Source organism: Vulpes vulpes, chromosome 15 (assembly GCF_048418805.1).
Source record: "Vulpes vulpes isolate BD-2025 chromosome 15, VulVul3, whole genome shotgun sequence".
Classification (NCBI taxonomy): domain Eukaryota; kingdom Metazoa; phylum Chordata; class Mammalia; order Carnivora; family Canidae; genus Vulpes; species Vulpes vulpes.
The window spans coordinates 895,650-913,033 of record NC_132794.1 but is presented as its reverse complement, the minus strand read 5'-3'; the positions used below and the strand labels follow the sequence as shown (position 1 = coordinate 913,033).

The 17,384-nt window shown below is 46.3% G+C and overlaps 1 protein-coding gene across 17 annotated transcripts in view; it reads left to right on the top strand.

The window, feature by feature from the left end:
* The window catches only part of PCBP3 (poly(rC) binding protein 3), a 245,679-nt gene that overhangs the window by 90,314 nt on the left and 137,981 nt on the right, over window positions 1-17,384 (top strand). Inside the window, exon 1 of one of the 17 annotated variants that reach the window (XM_072738926.1) lies at window positions 9,120-9,150. The exons of 15 other annotated variants lie outside the window; for them this stretch is intronic. The gene's annotated coding sequence lies outside the window, so the exon portion shown is untranslated. Of the gene's footprint in view, window positions 1-9,119; window positions 9,151-17,384 lie in introns of those variants that run through there. One more of the 17 variants, XM_072738939.1, reaches the window with a different exon arrangement.

The following is a 17,384-nucleotide window of genomic DNA, read 5'->3' as shown; positions in this document are numbered from 1 at the left end:
TCAGAGCAGGGGTGGGGGGGGCAGGAAGGGGAGGCGCAGGCTGGTTGCGTTCCTACAAGAGTGCAGGGGGGCATTGGTGTCTTCCTGTGATGGTTTCCATAATAACTGCCTTGTCCCGGGGGAAGTGGGGAGTTCCTCACCCCATCCCCGCAGTACTCAGGGTCTAATCACCTTATTTTATGAGCAGGGAGACTGAAGCGGGCTCCAGAGCACAGGGCCAAGTCGCGAGCTCCTGTTCCAGAACCTTTTCCTAATCCCTTCACTTCATTGCTATTCAGTTGTGAGCAGGTGGGTTCTCTCACCTTTCGGGACCTGGGCGCACGTTGGAGCGCGTGTGTGCGGGCGTGGGCTGGGGGCACCTGCCTTGTCAGCAGGGGCAGCTTCTTTCTTCCAGGCGGAGAAGGGAGGGAGTCCAGTACGATGGGTCCCCAAGTGTCCCCAAGTGTCTGTGAGGTTTGGGAAGTTCTGGGTGTCGGACAGCAGGAGCGACGGAGCAAAGGGAGCAGGGTGGCGGCTGCTGAACGTGGACTCGAAGATGCGGCTCTGGGAGAGTGTTGTCTCCCAACAGGCCCGACTCGGAGGTGGAGGGAGCTGGTGGAGACAAGGTCTGCAGACACGGGGCGTCCGGCTCCCCTGTGGGGACGTGACGCTGTCCTCTCGGTCCCGGGAGCCTTACTTCTTTCCCCCTTGCCACCAGTCAGCAATCGGCGGGAGGCATTTTATACTCAGACCAGGCGCACACCGCCCTTCTAGAAGATTTCTCCTGGATTTGCTCTGCGCCCACCCACGGTCTCTGCCCCGGCCAGTCCTCGCCGCCCGCCCCCGCCCTTGTCCCTTGCCCCTTGCTTACCTCTTTACTCTCAGTGTGGTTTTACGGAGCTGTGTTGTTTATTTTGTCATTGTTCTACTTTATAGTTCTTCACCGCCCTCCGCGGTCCCCATGGGGCGCCCGTCGCTCCCCTGCCCGGCTCAGCCCCACCCTGGTCCCCTTGGGCAGTTGCAAGAACCATTGACTGGTGGCTTATCCGCAACAGAAATGTCTCTCCCCCGTCCCGTCCCGTCCCGTCCCGTCCCTGGGGCTGGAGGTCCGAGGTCAGAATGCAGCGCTGCAGGGCCCCGATGAGGCCCGGCTTTGGGGCCGCCGACGGCTCCTTCTTCCAGCACAGGCTGGAGGGGCAGGGGGGCTCTCTGGGGTTGTGTGAGCGTGAGCCTCATCCCGAGGGCACCACTGTCAGCACCTGAGCACGTCCCAAAGCCCCACCTTGACTGATAGGAATTTGGGGGAGCACGAATATTCAGCTCAGGATACCCCTCTTTCCTCCCTCCCTGCCTTTTCTTCCCTCTCCCTTATTTTTTTAAATTCAATTTTTTTTTTTTTAATTTCCAGCATTATTTATGCCCTGTTTTGGGCTCACCTTTGTACCTAACCTGCCCAGCCCTGGGATCAGCATTTCTTTAAGGGGCTCTGGTTCCTTGTCATGTGGAAATGTTATTGGGCTGAAATCTCGGTGCTGGGCATGTGTGTCCCTGTTGGGGGATCTTTGCTTCTAACCTGTCAGCAGACAGGGGTGGGAAATGTGTGCTCACATGTGTACACGCACGTAAATATGCATGTGCACACACATGCACGCACATGTAGAAGCCTTGTACACATGTGCACATGTACCATAAACGGGACATTCCCTGTAATTGCGACATTTCGGCCCATCTGTCCCCTCCAGCGCCCCCGGCCCTCGGAGATGCCAGCTCCCAAGCCGTGTGTCACCTGCTCCTGGGAGCCTGGGCTGCACAGCTCTCCCCGCTCCGCGTACAACGTCCTCGTGTGGGTGCTGCCGGGCGTCCCTCCCTCCCCTCGGGCCTGTTTTTTTTTATATATATATAAATTTATTTTTTATTGGTGTTCAATTTGCCAACATATAGCATAACACCCAGTGCTCATCCCAAGTGCCCCCCTCAGTGCCCGCCACCCGGTCACCCCCACCCCCCACCCTCCTCCCCTTCCACCACCCCTAGCTCCTTTCCCAGAGTCAGGGGTCTCTCATGTGCTGTCTCCCTTTCTGATATTTCCACTCGTTTTTCTCCTCGGGCCTGTTGTGAGCCCTTCACCAGCTCGAGCTTGCGGGGAAACAAAGTGTCTCCCTCTCTGCCTTGCCGCTGCCCTTCCTGTCTTCCTTCTTGCAAAAGACCAAGGCAGATACGTGTATGTTGTCTGCGTTTCTCCTTTGCTTCCTATGCATATCTGTGTCATAATATATGTCGCTACAGACGCTGACATTTTTTTTTTATTATGTTCAACAGTGCGCAGCACATGCTGTCCTCACCATTTGTGAGCGTGTCGTCCGGTGGCACGGATCGCGTTCACTGTGTCGTGCAGCCGTCTGCATATACGCTTCTGCACACTCTGGTTTTCATTCAACCTATTTCCTGGAAATCACTCTGTCGAGTCACGGGGAGCCTCCGCATTCTTGGTGTTGGTCTGGCTCTGCTGTGCAGTGCTGCTGCCTCCTCTGGACTCCCCGGTTCCTTCAGCACCCCCCCCCCCCCGTGACGCCGGGACCCCGAAGTAGTTGGCGCCGTCCTGCACTTGCACACTGCCGCTGGCTCAGGGACCCTGCGTGCTAGTGCTCGGTGTTGTACCCTCTGTGTCAACTTGGGCACGCGCGATCCTTGTGTATAGTGTTGCTCCGTGTCCCCAGATTTCCCCACCCGGGGGCTCCTGCCGGCTTCCTTTCTGGCCACCAGCACACGCCTGTGCCTTCTCACCACAGCCCACCCCCTCCACCCCCCTCTTCCCTTCCCTGTTTCTCCCTCCCTCCCTTCCTCCCTCCTCCCTTCCTTTCTCCCCCCTTCCTTCCTCCCTCCCTCTCTCTCCCCCTCCTCCCTCCCTTCCATCCTTTCTCTCTCCCTCCCTCCCTTCCTCCCTCCTCCCTTCCTTTCTCCCCCTTCCTTCCTCCCTCCCTCCCTCTCTCTCCCCCTCCTCCCTCCCTTCCATCCTTTCTCTCTCTCTCTCTCTCTCCCTCCCTCCCTTCCTCCCTCCTCCCTTCCTTTCTCCCCCTTCCTTCCTCCCTCCCTCCCTCTCTCTCCCCCCTCCTCCCTCCCTTCCATCCTTTCTCTCTCCCTCCCTCCCTTCCTCCCTCCTCCCTTCCTTTCTCCCCCCTTCCTTCCTCCCTCCCTCTGTCTCCCCCTCCCTCCTCCCTCCTCCCTCCCTTCCATCCTTTCTCTCCCTCCCTCCCTTCTTCCCTCCTCCCTTCCTTTCTCCGCCCTTCCTTCCCTTCCTCCCTCCCTATTCCCTTCCCTCCTTCCTTCCCCACCCTCCTTCCTCCCTTCCTTCTTTCCTAATATACAGTGTTTTATTAGTTTCAGGTGTGAATATAGTGATTCCACACCTCCATGTGTCACCCGGTGGCTCCTCATGTTAAGTGAGTGAGTCTCTGCCAGGGTGGTCGGAGAGCCACAGTAGTTCAGTGTGGTTTTTTTTGCATTTCTCTTCCTTTGACGGATGTGAAACATCTTTTCATAGGTTTGAAGACGTTTTCCTCTCACTTTCCGTGTTTTCTGCTTGTTTTTCTTTTCTTTTTTTTAATATTTTATTTATTTATTCATAGAGATGCAGAGAGAGAGAGAGAGGCAGAGACCCAGGCAGAGGGAGAAGCAGGCTCCATGCAGGGAGCTGGACGCAGGACTCAATCCCGGGTCTCCAGGATCATGCCCCGGGCTGCAGGCGGCGCTAAACCGCTGCGCCACCGGGGCTGCCCTCTGCTTGTTTTTCTTCAGGATTTTGGGGGGGTCTTTTTGCCTCTCAATTTAAAAACATTTTTTATATGTTACGGATATTCTTTCATTTTTCTGTGATACATGCTGCAAATATTTTCTTTCGTTCGTTATTTGTCATAAGCATTTTCTCAAGAGGCGCCTGGGTGGCTCTGTCCATGAAGCATCTGCCTTCGGCTCAGGTCATGATCTCAGGGTCCTGGGATCAAGTCCCGGGCTCCCTGCTCCACAGGGAGTCTGCTGTCCCTCCGCCCGCCCCCCTGCTCATAGTTGCTCTTTGTCAAATAAATAAATAAATAAATAAATAAATAAATAAATAAATAAATATCTTTAAAAAAATAAGCATTTATTCAAGGTATTTTTGTCATGTCAAAGATTTATTTTTATAAAATCACATTTGCCTTTTGTTTTATTGCATCTGGATTTTTTTAGTCATATTTAGAAATCTTTTCCTACACTCAGATGAACAAGAGAATCACTCATATTTTATCCTAGTACTTGTATAGTTTAGTTTTTTATTAATTTAATTTTTTAGATAAGATTTCAATATGTTGATTTTTTAACAGGATATTTAGTTTTCTATTTCACTAATTTCTGTTCTTATTTCTTTTCTTTTGATTTTTGGGATTCATTTTGATGGGTTTTTTCCTAAATTATATTGGATGTTTGCTCACTGATACTGAGATTTCTTTTCATATAAATAAGCATTTGAAATTAAAAATTTTGTTTTAGGAGTGCCTGGCTGGCTCAGTCAGTAGAGCATCCAGCTCTTGATCTAGGGTCGTGATAGAGATCATGAGTTTGAGCCCTGTGTTGGGCAGAGAGATCACTTAAAATAAATAAAAGTTAAAAAATTTTTCCTTTTAAGTATGGCTTATTGCAGTGAACAAACTTAGATATATAGTACTTTTTATTATCCATATAAATGTTATCTGTTTCCACTATGTTTTTTATTTTTTATTTTTTTAAATTTTTATTTATTTATGATCGTCACACACACACAGAGAGAGAGAGAGGCAGAGACACAGGCAGAGGGAGAAGCAGGCTCCATGCACCGGGAGCCCGACGTGGGATTCGATCCCGGGTCTCCAGGATTGCGCCCTGGGCCAAAGGCAGGCACCAAACCGCTGCACCACCCAGGGATCCCTCCACTATGTTTTTTAAAAAGGATTTATTTATTTGAGAGAGAGAGGGGGTGGGGGAAGGGCAGAGGGAGAGGAGAGAGAGAATCCTCAAGCAGACTCCCTGCTGAGCACCGAGTGTGACATGGGGGTGAATCCCAGGACCCTGAGATCATGACCTGAGCCAAAATCAAGAGCTGGATGCCTAAAGGACTGAGCCACTCGGGCATCTCTGATTTCTTTTTTTGACTTACAAGTTATTTAGAAGCGTTTCTTAATTCCAAACACATGGAGTTTAAATGTATATATATATTATGCTAAAAATATACATCTAGGGATGCCTGGTGGCTCAGCGGCTTGGTGCCTGCCATGGCCCAGGGAGTGATCCTGGGGTCCTGGGATCGAGATGTCCCACGTCGGGCTCCCTGCATGGAGCCTGCTTCTCCCTCTGCCTGTGTCTCTGCCTCTCTCTCTCTCTCTCTGTGTCTCTCATGAATAAATAAATAAAATCTTAAAAAAATATATGCATCTGTATAATGTACAGTATTTTAAAATATTTTAATTTCTTGGCTCACCGCCTTGTCAGCAAGGTGGTCTGTATGTTCATGGCTTCGGTGTGTGCGGAGGGCGGCTCACATGTGGTCCAGCCACATGCATGTTCTATTTCGAAGCAGAACACATGCTGGCTTGGAGTACAAGCTTTATGGATGTCCATTAGCGGAAGCTGAGTGATCTTGTTGAAATCTTTTCTGTGCTTATAGATATTTTTAACTGATTTATCAACCACTGTGATAGCTATGTTTAAATCTGCCACTGCAATTGTGGATTTATTTATTTTCACGTATTTCTGTTCATTTCTGCTTCGTATAAAATGTTGAGACCATCTTTGGGTGTGTGCATGTCTGGAGTAGTACTGTACTAATTTAATACACTGAACCCTCTTATCTTGATGCAGAGTGGTCTATGGAGAGTTCTGATTATGCTTTTTTTTTTTGCCTTAAAATAAATTTTAAGTCTGATGTGTTTGCCCAATGTATATTTCTTCCAGGCTCACTGTATCTGTATGTTTTAGATGCGTCTTTCAAAATGGCATTTGATGAATTTTGTTTTTCCTCTCTGACAATCTTTGTCTTTTAAAGACAGGAACATTTTGTTTACTCTCTTTTGCTTTAATTACATACGTATTTGGACTTCTAACTATAGTCTTATTTTGGGCTTTTTGCGTGGCTCAACTTTCTCACATCTATTTAGTTCTTTCCCACATTTGAAAATTTTTGTCTTCATTAAATTTTCTTCTTCACTACGTAATTTTAGTTTCTCTTATTTTCGTATTTGTCTTATATGTATTCTTGATGATCTGTGACTAAAGTTAGTATGTTTAGCCACTTTCTAAACAATACAAGACTCTTAGGATACCTTGTCTTTGATTATCCTCTCCTGACTCAAATGTATTTTTAATGCCATGCAGCCTTACTTACTATTTCATACTGTCATTGCCCTTTCAGATTTATTCACATCCTACTGCTTCGCTCTTCATGTCTTCATGTACCTGAGATATTGCTGCCTCTAAAATGCATCATGGTGAGAGTGTTTGTAGAAAACAAATTTTAACTGAAAACTTCTTTATTTTCCTTTTATTTTAGGCTTCATTTTGAATGTTCAGGAGATATTAAATCATTCTGAAGTTGTTTTACCCAAGATTGCTTTCAAAAGTGAAAATCAATTTTAATGGGAAAAATTGGTGTGTGCCTTACGCTTATCGAGAGGAAGCTGTGTTTATTTACAAGCTCACGAAGAAGGATATATCTTTGCCTTGTTAAACACGTATACAGAACTGTAGCAATGAACAGAGATCTCATAGGAATAGTTGAAGTATTTATTTAGTAAAACGTTGATGTGTAAAAACTGAGAAAACGTTTCAGTCATATTCTGGAAATCTGATGTGTTGACTAACTTATTGCATCTTTGCCAGTGGGACTTTTTAAATTTTGTTTTGTTTTGCGGATTAATTTTTCAGTGACTCATTTCTTTCTCTGTGGTTATTTAGCATTGGCTTGCTAATCTACCAAAATCTGCCTGTGTCTATGACCTCTAGAAATTATGTCACATTTTTAGCAGCATGTTTTAAAAATTTCCACTTTTTTTCTTGATATAGCTTGGAGATCTTCATGAGTTTTATATTTGGCATGGCACCTTGTATCTTCGTGTTGTACCGTAAAAACGTACCTGGAAATTACCAAAGTATCCTACTTTAAAGTTGAGCAGAGTGGCTGAAGACTCCATGACGGAGCAACCCCCACATCTAGCCAAAGGCAAATGAAAAATGTTTTGAAATAACTTTAAAATTATCTTTCACTTTATTCTTAAAAATATTTTAAGAAGAAATTTCTTAAAGGTCATGATATAAAGTAATTTTTTTGGAGTCTGACAAGGACGCTGTATGGCTGTCTTTGGTTTCCAATCTGCAAAGAGGCCATCTCTCAATCTAAATAACTATAATTTTAAGGAATATTTTAAACTTTGATTACTTTTAAGGTCTCTGTCTTCAGTGTTTTACAGTTTCACCATTATACACCAAGGTGTAGATTTCTCTGTGTTTAGAGAAATGGGCTCTTTTTTTTTTTTCCACATCAAGATTTTGTGTGTGTGTGTGTGTGTGTGTGTGTGTGTGTTTTAAAGATTTTATTTATTTGAGAAAGAGAGAGGGAATGAGCAGAGGGGAGCAGCAGAGGGAGAGGGAGAAGCAGACTCCCACTGAGCAGGGAGCCTGACATGGGGCTCGATCCCAGGGTCCTGGGATCACGACCTGGGCCGAAGGCGGAGGCCTAACCGACTGAACCACCCAGGTGCCCCTATCCACATTGCTTATTTGAGGTATAATTTACTTAGTATGGAATTCATTCTTTTTAGATACAGTTTTAGAGATTCACACTTTTTAGAAATACAGTTTTATGAGTTTTGACAAACAGGTAGATATTAACGATCAGCATAATCATGATAGAGAATATTTTCAGCATCCCCCACCTTCCCCTCTGCCTCTTCTTCTCCCTTCACCTTAAGCCCCAAACACCGTTGTTTATTATAAAGACAGTTTTTGTTCCTCAGGATGTCCTATAAATGGAATCACAATATGTAGCTTTTCCAGTTTGTGTTTTTCTTTTTTTTTTTTTCCACAAACATCCATATTGTTTGTGAAATGCATAAGATGCATCCATATTGTTGCTGAGTCATATTTAGTGAACGTACCAGTGTGTTTGGCCGTTCGCAGATTGATGGAAATTTGGAGATTTACAGTTTTGGAGATTATGAATAAACTTGCTGTAAACTTTCTCATGCAGGCCTTTATGTGGATATCCATCCTCACTTTTCATAGGTAAATATGAGTGGGTTGTCCTAAACCAGGGGAAGTATATGTTTAACTTTGTAAATCCTATCAAGATTTTTCCTGAGTTCCTGCCGCTTTGTATCCTTTAAGCAGCATGTAAGAGCACCTGTTGCTGTTGTAATGGCCAGTACTGGGTGTCAGTGTTTACAATTTTACCCTTTCTGGTGGGTTTGCAGTGGTATCTTGTACTTTTTATTTATTTATTTTTTTTTTTGCATTTCCTGATGAGTAGTAATGTTGAACATTTTTCTTATGTTTATTTGCCAACTGTATGTCTTCTTGGTAGTGTCTGCTCAAATATTTTGCCCATTAAAATTTTTGTGCCATTGACTTCTGAGGGTTTGTTATATAATCTGGATACCAGTTATTTATCAGATACTTGTTTTCCAAATATTTTCTTCCAGAGTGTGGCTTAAATGTTTGTTCTCTTAAGCCTGTTTTTCAAAAAAGCAGGGATACTTAATCGATAAAGTAAAATTTGCCAGTTTTCTTTTACGGTTTGTGCTCATGTCCTGGCTGAGAATTCTGTACCTTCCCCAAAGTTGTAAAAATTTCCTAAAAATTGTATAGTTTTAGGTTTTACATTTTGGCTTCTGATCCATCCCCCTTCCAATACATTTTGAGCTATTTTTTTTTTAATACTGTGCAGGATTTGGGTACAGTTTCTCTCCCCCAGGTATGTACATTCTTTCAGCCTTGTTTGTTTAAAGACCATTATTTTCCCCATTGATTATCTCTGCTCCCTCATAAGTCAGCCACATATGGTGGTTCTATTTCTGGACTCTATTCTGTTTCATTGCTCTCTCTGCCTTCCCTTTTGCCAGAACTGCAGTATTTTGGCTACTGCAGCTTTAGAGGAAGCCTAGAGATCAGGTAGGATGGGTTCTTCAGCATTGGTCTTCTTTTTAAAAATTGTTTTCTTATTCTGATTCCTTTGTCTTTCTATATAAATTTCAGGATCAGCTTGTCAATTTCTATGATAAGGACTTGTGGGATTTTGATTGGAATTGTGTTGGATCTATATAGCTCAATATGGGGGTGATTGGCATATTTTATTTTATTTTAATTGAAACAAAATTCATATAACATACACCATTTTAAGTGTAAAATTCAGTGGCTTTTAATATGTTCACTACTTGTGCAACTATCACCACTGTCTAATTCCAGAACACTTTTATCACCCTTAAAGGAAGCCACATATCCATTAGCTGTGTCTTTTTATTTCTCCCTCTGCCCCATTCCCTGGCAACCAGTAATCTGCTTTCTTTCCTGTGTATTTGCCTATTCTGGACGTTTCATATAAATTGAATCATATGTTACTTTTTGTGTGTCTGGCTTCTTCTTCCACTTAGCATAACATTCTAAAGGCCCACCTATGCCGTACCACATGAGTATTTGACTTCTTTTTGTGGCTAAATAATATTCCATTGTGTGGATATGCCACATTTTGTTTATCCATTCATCAAGTGATAGGCACTTAGGTTGTTTCCCCTTCTTGGCTGTTACGAATATTCATATATAAGTTTTTTTGTGTGTGAATATGTTTTTAAATTTATGTTGGGTTTATACCTAGGAGCGAAATTATGGGATCACATGGTGATTCTGTGTTTAGCTTTTTGAGGAAATGCCAAACTATTTTCCAAAGTGGCTACACCATTTTACATTCCCACCAGCAATGTTTAGGTGCTGAAATGTCTATCATTTGCTGTTTTCTGATTTTTCTGGTTAGAGCCATTCTAGTGGGTGGGAAGTGGTATCTCATTGTAGTGTTGATTGGCATGTCTCTAATGACTGATGATGTGAAACACCTGTTCTTGTATTGGCCACTTGTGTATCTTCTTTGGGGATATATCTATTCAAATTTTTTGTCTGCTTTTTAATTGGGATTATTTTTATTGTTGAATAGGAAGGAATCTTCATGTATCCTGGATACCAGACCGTTAGATATATAATTGATATAAATTTTCTCCCATTCTTTGTATTGTCTTTTCACTTTCTTGGCACTGTGCTTTGATACACAGAAGTTTTCAGTTTTTATGAACTCCGATTTATCTGTGTTTTCCTTGGTTATTTGTCTTTAAGAGCTGTTGTGAAATCCAATGTTACGAAGCTTTCCCCTATGTTTTCTTCTAAGAGCTTTATAATTTTAGCTCTTACATTTAGGCCTCTGATCCATTTTGAGTTAGTTTTTGTATATGGTGTGAATCCCGGGTCCAAATTCATTCACTTGCATGTGGATATCTACCAGTCTCAGGGCCAGGTGCTGAAAAAAATCAGTTCTTTACTCGTTGCATGGTCTTAGCATCCCAGTCAAGAGTCATTTGACCATAGATGTATGGGTTTATTTCTGAAATCTCAAATCTAATCCATCATCTATATATATCTTTTTGCTAGTACCACACGGTCTTGAGTCCTATAGATTTATAGTAGGTTTTGAAATTGGCAAGTGTGAGTCCTTCAACTTTGTTCTTTTTTTTCAAGACTGTTGGCAATTTTTTTTTTTTTTTTGCAAATCCATATGAATTTTAGGATCAGCTTGCCCATTTCTATAAAAGAAGGCAGATAGAAATTTGGCAATGATTGCATTGTTACAAATATGAAGTCTTTCAGTCCAAGAACACAGGATATCTTTACATTTATTTAGGTCTTCCATCATTTCTTTCAGTGCTTTGTAGTTTTGACAGTATGTCTTGCATTTCTGTTAAACTTACTCTGAAACATTTTATTATTTCCCATGCTATTGTTAATGTAATTGTTTTCTTAATTTCATTTTGAATGTTTTTGCTAATGTATATAAATATAACTGATATTTGTATATTGATCTTGTATCTTGCAACATTACTGAATTTATTAGCTCTTTTCTTTAAAAAAAAAAAAACTTCTTTTTTTTTTTTTTACTTCTTTTATTGCATTTACTTAGTATTTCCAGTGTGATGCTAGTTAGAGGTGGTAAGAATGGACATCCTCGCCTTATTTCTGATCCTGGGGGGAAAGCACTCAGTTTCTCACCATGAATTTTGCTGATAGCTATAGATATTTCATAGGTGTCTTCAGTCAGGTTAAGGAATTTGCGGAGAATTTTTATCATGAATGCCTTTGAATTTTGTCAGATGCATTTCTACATCTATTGAAATAATGTTTTTTTTTTCATTTTTAATCTATAAAAATGGTTAAATTACATTGGTTAAATTTTGAATGTTGAACCAACATTGCTGGGTTAAGTCCTGCTTAGTTACGCTATATTATAGAAAGGGGATTTTGTTCAGGACTTTTGCATGTATATTCATGAGGGATTTTGGTCTGTAGTTTTCTTTCCTTGAAATGCTTTATGTGGTTTTGCTGTTAAGGTAGTTTTGACCTCATAAAATGAGTGAAGGAGTTTTCCCTCCCTTTTTTATTTTCAGGGGGTGTTTGTGTGAAATTGCTATTCTTTCTTAATTGTTTATTAGAATTTTTCATTAAAGCCATTTGAGCCTAGTTTGTTGGGGAGTTTTAAACCGTGAATTCAATTTCTGCAATTGAAGACTCATTTCCTTATATAGATCCAAGTTACTGTTTGATACCATAATCCTACTACTGGAAGAGCTCTTTTTAGCATTTCATGTTGTTTATCTTGTCAGATATTATTTCTGCCACATTTTAGTCTTCTTCAAAAACCCCAGTTTACATCGTATCAGACTTTCTTACCCTACACTTCCTGTTACCTCTTTTCCATATTCACCATCCTTCTATGGCTTTTGTTGTAATTCACAGCACTTGTCCAGAATGCTGCACAAAGACAAGGAGATATAAACAATGAAAGAGAAGATAGGAGACGTGAACAGAGATCGCCAAGACATAACAGAATTCATTGGTGTTCCAGAAAGAAAGGAGAGAGGAACGGGGTTGAAGTAGTATTGGAAGAGATAATGACTAGCAGTTTTCCAGAACTGATGAAAGCCACTACTGTACAGTTTCAGAGACCCTTTATAGATACCAATTAGGTAAAATGGAGAGAGATCCGTCCGTGTCCAAATATGGCAGGCTCTAGAATACTAAAGATAAAAGATCTTAAGAGAGAAAAAGACATTGTTGAAAGAAGAGGTGGTAAGGCCGTCAGACGACTTTTAACTGTACCAACAGAGACAGGACGACCTTGTCCCGTCTTCGTGTGGTGGGAGAAAAATCATCCAGCATCCTGAATCTTTTAGGAGCACGGTTAAAATAAACGCATTTGCATACAAACAAAAGCTGGGATAACTTGGTACCTATAGGCCCTCATTAAAGGCATTTCTAAAGGTTCTATTTTAGAAGGAAAGAAAGTTGTCTCATATAAAAGGTTTGAGATTTAAGAAGAAATTAAAAACCGAGAAAGTTGTATGCATGTGCATATTAAATGTTTAAAGCCATAAAGCAGATGTCTTCCAGGGTTAACAAAGAGTGGTAGGACTAAAATACATGGTGTCAGAGGGGAGGGAGTAGAACTAGCGGGTTTTAAGGTCCTTGGGTTGCTTGGGTGGATGTGAGGATGTCAGACTTTGATAAGTTTAGGGACTCACGATTATATTTCTAGGGTAAAAAGTAAAAAGAAAAAAACATGTATAAATCAGTGGAAGGAGAAATCTAAAAGAGGACTCAAAAGGAGATTTAAAAGGAAAACAGGAAACACAACATAAAATGGTACATAAATCCAGATATATCAGAAGTTTCTATGAATATTGATCTAGACCCTTAAAAAAGTTCCACTGAAGGAATTTTCACTCCGAACTACGTTGTCTCTTCGCATTCTATGTCGCTGTGTTGCCCTGTTGAAATTTTAGAGCTCCATCTGGATTTTCTGGATTTAATGAGATACTGTTCATTGGTCCTCTGCATTCATTCCTTTTAGAACTGAACTTCAGGACTCTTATTATTATCTTTGCAGTGTCTCTCTTTTTCCTTTCACTCTGTATTCTGGAAAGTTCCCTGGCTTCATTTTCTAACTTTGCTCTTAAGCTGTGTTCATCTACGTTTTAGGTGATTTTAGGTTTTTGACAGTATTTTTCTCTCAAGGTGTCTGCTTGTTTCTCCGCTAAGTGTGGACTATGGTGTCCATTACCTTGGACCTATAAACTAATGCCTATTGTTTGCTTTAGGATTTCTCAGATGACCATTCTGATACTATTTTTTTAATTTTTATTTATTTATGATAGTCACACAGAGAGAGAGAGAGAGAGAGAGGCAGAGACACAGGCAGAGGGAGAAGCAGGCTCCATGCCGGGAGCCCGACGTGGGATTCGATCCCAGGTCTCCAGGATCGTGCCCTGGGCCAAAGGCAGGCGCTAAACCACTGCGCCACCCAGGGATCCCTTCTGATACTATTTGATGTCTCTCTTTCATCCCATCAGTTTTCTCCCAATATTGTTTCTTTGTTGGTGGGTAAGGTTTGTGTTTTGAGAATGCCTGTCTCTGGTGACTGCGGTGGGAAGCTGGGGGTGTGCAGCCACGTGTGCTTTGCTGTGATGGCTCGTCCCGTGGGGCTGTGAGCCTTTCGTGTTGTGAGGGATGCAGTGACTGCCCGCGGAGCCACACTGTCCCTCTTCTCTGTCAGCACCCCTGGAGCAGACTCTACTGCCCACTGGGGACATTACTCCTGAGAGCACCTCCAGGCTCCTGCTTGCAGATCAGATCTGGGTTCTCTTTGACTTCTCCATGGAACTCTGCGGAGCTCCTGACCTTGCCGACAGAAGCCCGCGTTTGTTCTCCGGCTGCTTTGTAATTCTCTCTCCATAGATGTCACCCGTCCATGCTCTCTCTGTATTGTTTTCTGTTGCTGTGTAACAACACATTAACCCACAGCTGAGTGGCTTAAAACAACAAATATGTGTTATCCCTTAGTTTTTGTGGGTCAGGAACTTCGGAGTGGCCCAGCTGGACGTAGCCCTGTGGATCCATCTCCACGTCATCCTACACCAGACTGTCACACACCTTCAAAGCATTAGCATCAACCTAGGCTCTTCCGTGTCTTAGTTTTTGAGCACCGTGTCCCATCCGGAGCATCGTCTTTTCTTTTGCTATAGGCTTTTGTCTAGTTAAATTTTTTTTTTTTAAACCAGTGTGTGTCCAATTGCTTTGGTGCTTGCTTGCTTTTTTGTCGAGTTTGACACATATTTCCAAGTTTCCCAGTGGGGTCACTCTTGGGCGGACTGAGCTGCAAAGGCGTCTAAATCCGCCCTCCCCTAACCAGCTGCTTAGCCGACAACACGGTACAGACAGCAGGAGGGTTTCTGTTACCGAAGTGGATTTTGAGGAGCTGAGGTTTGGCAGTTCCTGCCAATGAGTGAAATCACATTTCCCTATTTCTGGTTGAAGTGACAAAGTAGGTGATAGTTTATTTGTTTGACATTCATTCAGCTCAGTGATCACAGACCGGGCGCCGTGGGAGGCCCTGGGCCCCGGGACTCTGACGCGGCTCCTTTGGTGCCGAAGCGCAGGGACAGGGGACGGGACCCGCACTGCCGGGCCCCTGCTGCTGGAGCTGCCCTGTGGGGGAGCCGTCCAAGAGCCTGTCCTTATCTCGTCATGCTGGCCCTTCCTCCCTCCCTCCCTCCCTCCCCTGTGCTCTCTGCGTAGACCACTCAGAGGATAGCTGGGTAGAAGGGGTGAGGCGTTCCCTGCGGAGCATCCCTGCGAGTGGCTGTCGCAGAAGAGGAATGAAGGGCAGGGGTGCTCCTGCTCAGCCCCGTGGGGACGGCCCCCCGCCCGCCCGGCGTCCCGCCTTGGCTCTGCTGGACCTCGGGCGTGTGGTCAGCTTCACGTCTGCCCTGGTCACTCGCTCTGCGCGCCCCGGACACGCTGTCCAGCCCAACTGCCCGTCTCTCACCCCCGCGGCTCCTCGTCGGGCGTCCGTCCTTTCCTGCCCTGCTGCTGCGCCCCGGGAGGCCTTGGTCTGGTCACTGTTTGCCTCGGTTGGGCCCTGCCTTACTCGGGGTTTGCTCGCAGATGGCAGGCTGGCCCCGGTGTGCGTTCAGCCACCAACTAGTTTAGCTTCAAATTACGTAACGGTTTTCATTATTGCAGTAGCCGCGGAAAAAGAGCTTTATTACCGGGAACGTGGAACTCTACTGGGGAGCGTCCTGCCCTGTATCGCACTGCAGGAGCGGTTCCTGTCGGGCAGACTCATGACTGCGATGAGCAGCACAGGCCAGGTGACCTCCTGTGTGTCTCCGAGGGCTCTTCTGACCTTGCTGTTTTAGTTCCTTTGCTGCCGTCATGAAGCCCCTCTCAGACACCCAGCTCCGGGGAGGGGGCGGGGGCGCTCGTAGAGCATCTGGTGGACGTGGGTGCGCCCTGGCAGGTGAAGAGCCCTGGAGAGTCCCCTGGGAGGGCGCGGGCACACGGGGGGCCATGGGGCCGGCCACCTTAAAGGTGTTTTCATGCTTTTAATTTAAACAAAATTACAGAATGCAGAAGTAAGCTTTAACGTGCTCGTTTGTGTTTGCCACATTCTGGCGAGGGAGGGGGGTGTCATAGTTTGGGGTTTGCTAAGTGATAATTACTAGTGTGGAGGCAGATGTGAGCTTCCCGGGGGCTGGATGGGGCCGCACGGAGACGCTGTGCTCCGGGAGGGAGGAGGGGTGCGCTTTGCGCCCCAGAGGCTTGGCACTACCTGGGTTGGATGGGGGGGCCCAGGGTGGGCTGGGCGGCGAGTGCACCCCCTGCTTGCCGGGACACAGCCTGCCCGCCCGCGCATCGTGTCCCCCCAGGGGCGTGCGCCCTGCACGGGGAGCCGCCAGGAGAGCATGGCCTGGGAGCTGCGGGGACCCAGGAGCAGCGCTGACCTTCCAGGGCTTCCGGGCAGGCGGGACTTGGGGGGGCTAGGCCTTCCCCCTGCCTCGCGCCCGCCTTGACGGTGGGGGGGGGCAGCCTTGAGGCCCTTCAGGGGAGACGTGCTCTGGAGGGCGGCCGCCTCCCCCGCCCGGGGTGTGGGCAGGAGCCCCCCGCCTGGTGCTGAGCGGGTGAGCCTGCCTGGGGGGGTCTGAATGGGGCCCCTGCACCGACGCCACGTGACGGCGACAGCTTGCTGAGCCCCGAGAGCCGTGGCCCTGGGGGCTCTGGGGGTGACCGGCACCCCGGGAAGACCCTCGCCTGCAGCCGGGCCGCTGTCCCCTCAGGAGCACTCCGCACTCCAAGGGAAGCTGCGAGCCTCTCCGGGGCTTCCCGGGCCTCCCGGGCCAGCTCTCCCCGCCCTTCCGCCCCCCTCCGTGGGCGCCTTCCCCCGCGGGCCGGGCAGTGGGGCACTGGCCGGGTCTGGGCCGCCCGGAGTGAGGCTGGCGGCGAACGCCGAGAACACGCAGGCAGAGCGGCTCAGGCGGCCTGAAGGTTGCCGTTGGCCGGGCCAGGCCCCTCAGTGGGTCCGGCTCCCGCCATCTCCTGGGTGACCTTGACCTTGACCCGCTCCTCCCAGCGCCTGGAGCGGCTTTGGCTTCCCAGAGGGGCGGCCTTGGCGCCGGCAGGGGCTGCAGTGAGGCTTCAGGGAGCAGCTAGAGCTGCCTCTTGTCGTCTTCTAGGATATTCCTTTTTAAAGAAAAATTAAGAGAAACACTGTACAAATTTTATGTGATTTTGTGAGTTGATGAGCATTAGAGATTTAGACAAATTTCCAGATGCCGCTGAAAGTGTGCGTGCTTGGCATCTTGTTGCAAACGAGACAGGAGCACATGTGGAGATGCCTGTGTGTCCCTGCGTGCACCTGCACACAGGCTTGCACACGCGTGCACGCACATGCACTTCTCCCCCGCCCCCCCCGCCCCCCCAGCCTGACCCAGACCGGCCCTAGCCCTGGAGATCTCCCTGCCCCTGGGGCGGCCTGTGCCTCTCGTAGCTAGTTCGCCATCTTCCAGCCTAAGTCTGATGCCAGCTTATTTTTGCTGGGGTCTGGGATCGCGCTCGGCACTCAGTCCTGCTTGGAGCGGAGCTGTCGTCGACTTGGAGGTGACGGCGCTTTAGGGGTGGGGGAAAGCGGGGTGCCTGTCTGAGGTGGAGCAGTATGAGCTGGTGCCCACGGGGGCCAGGTGTGTGCGTGCTGTGCTGACCGCCCCCGGGGGCTGGGGGGCCAGGCCGGGGCTCTGAAGGCCTTTCCAGAGGCG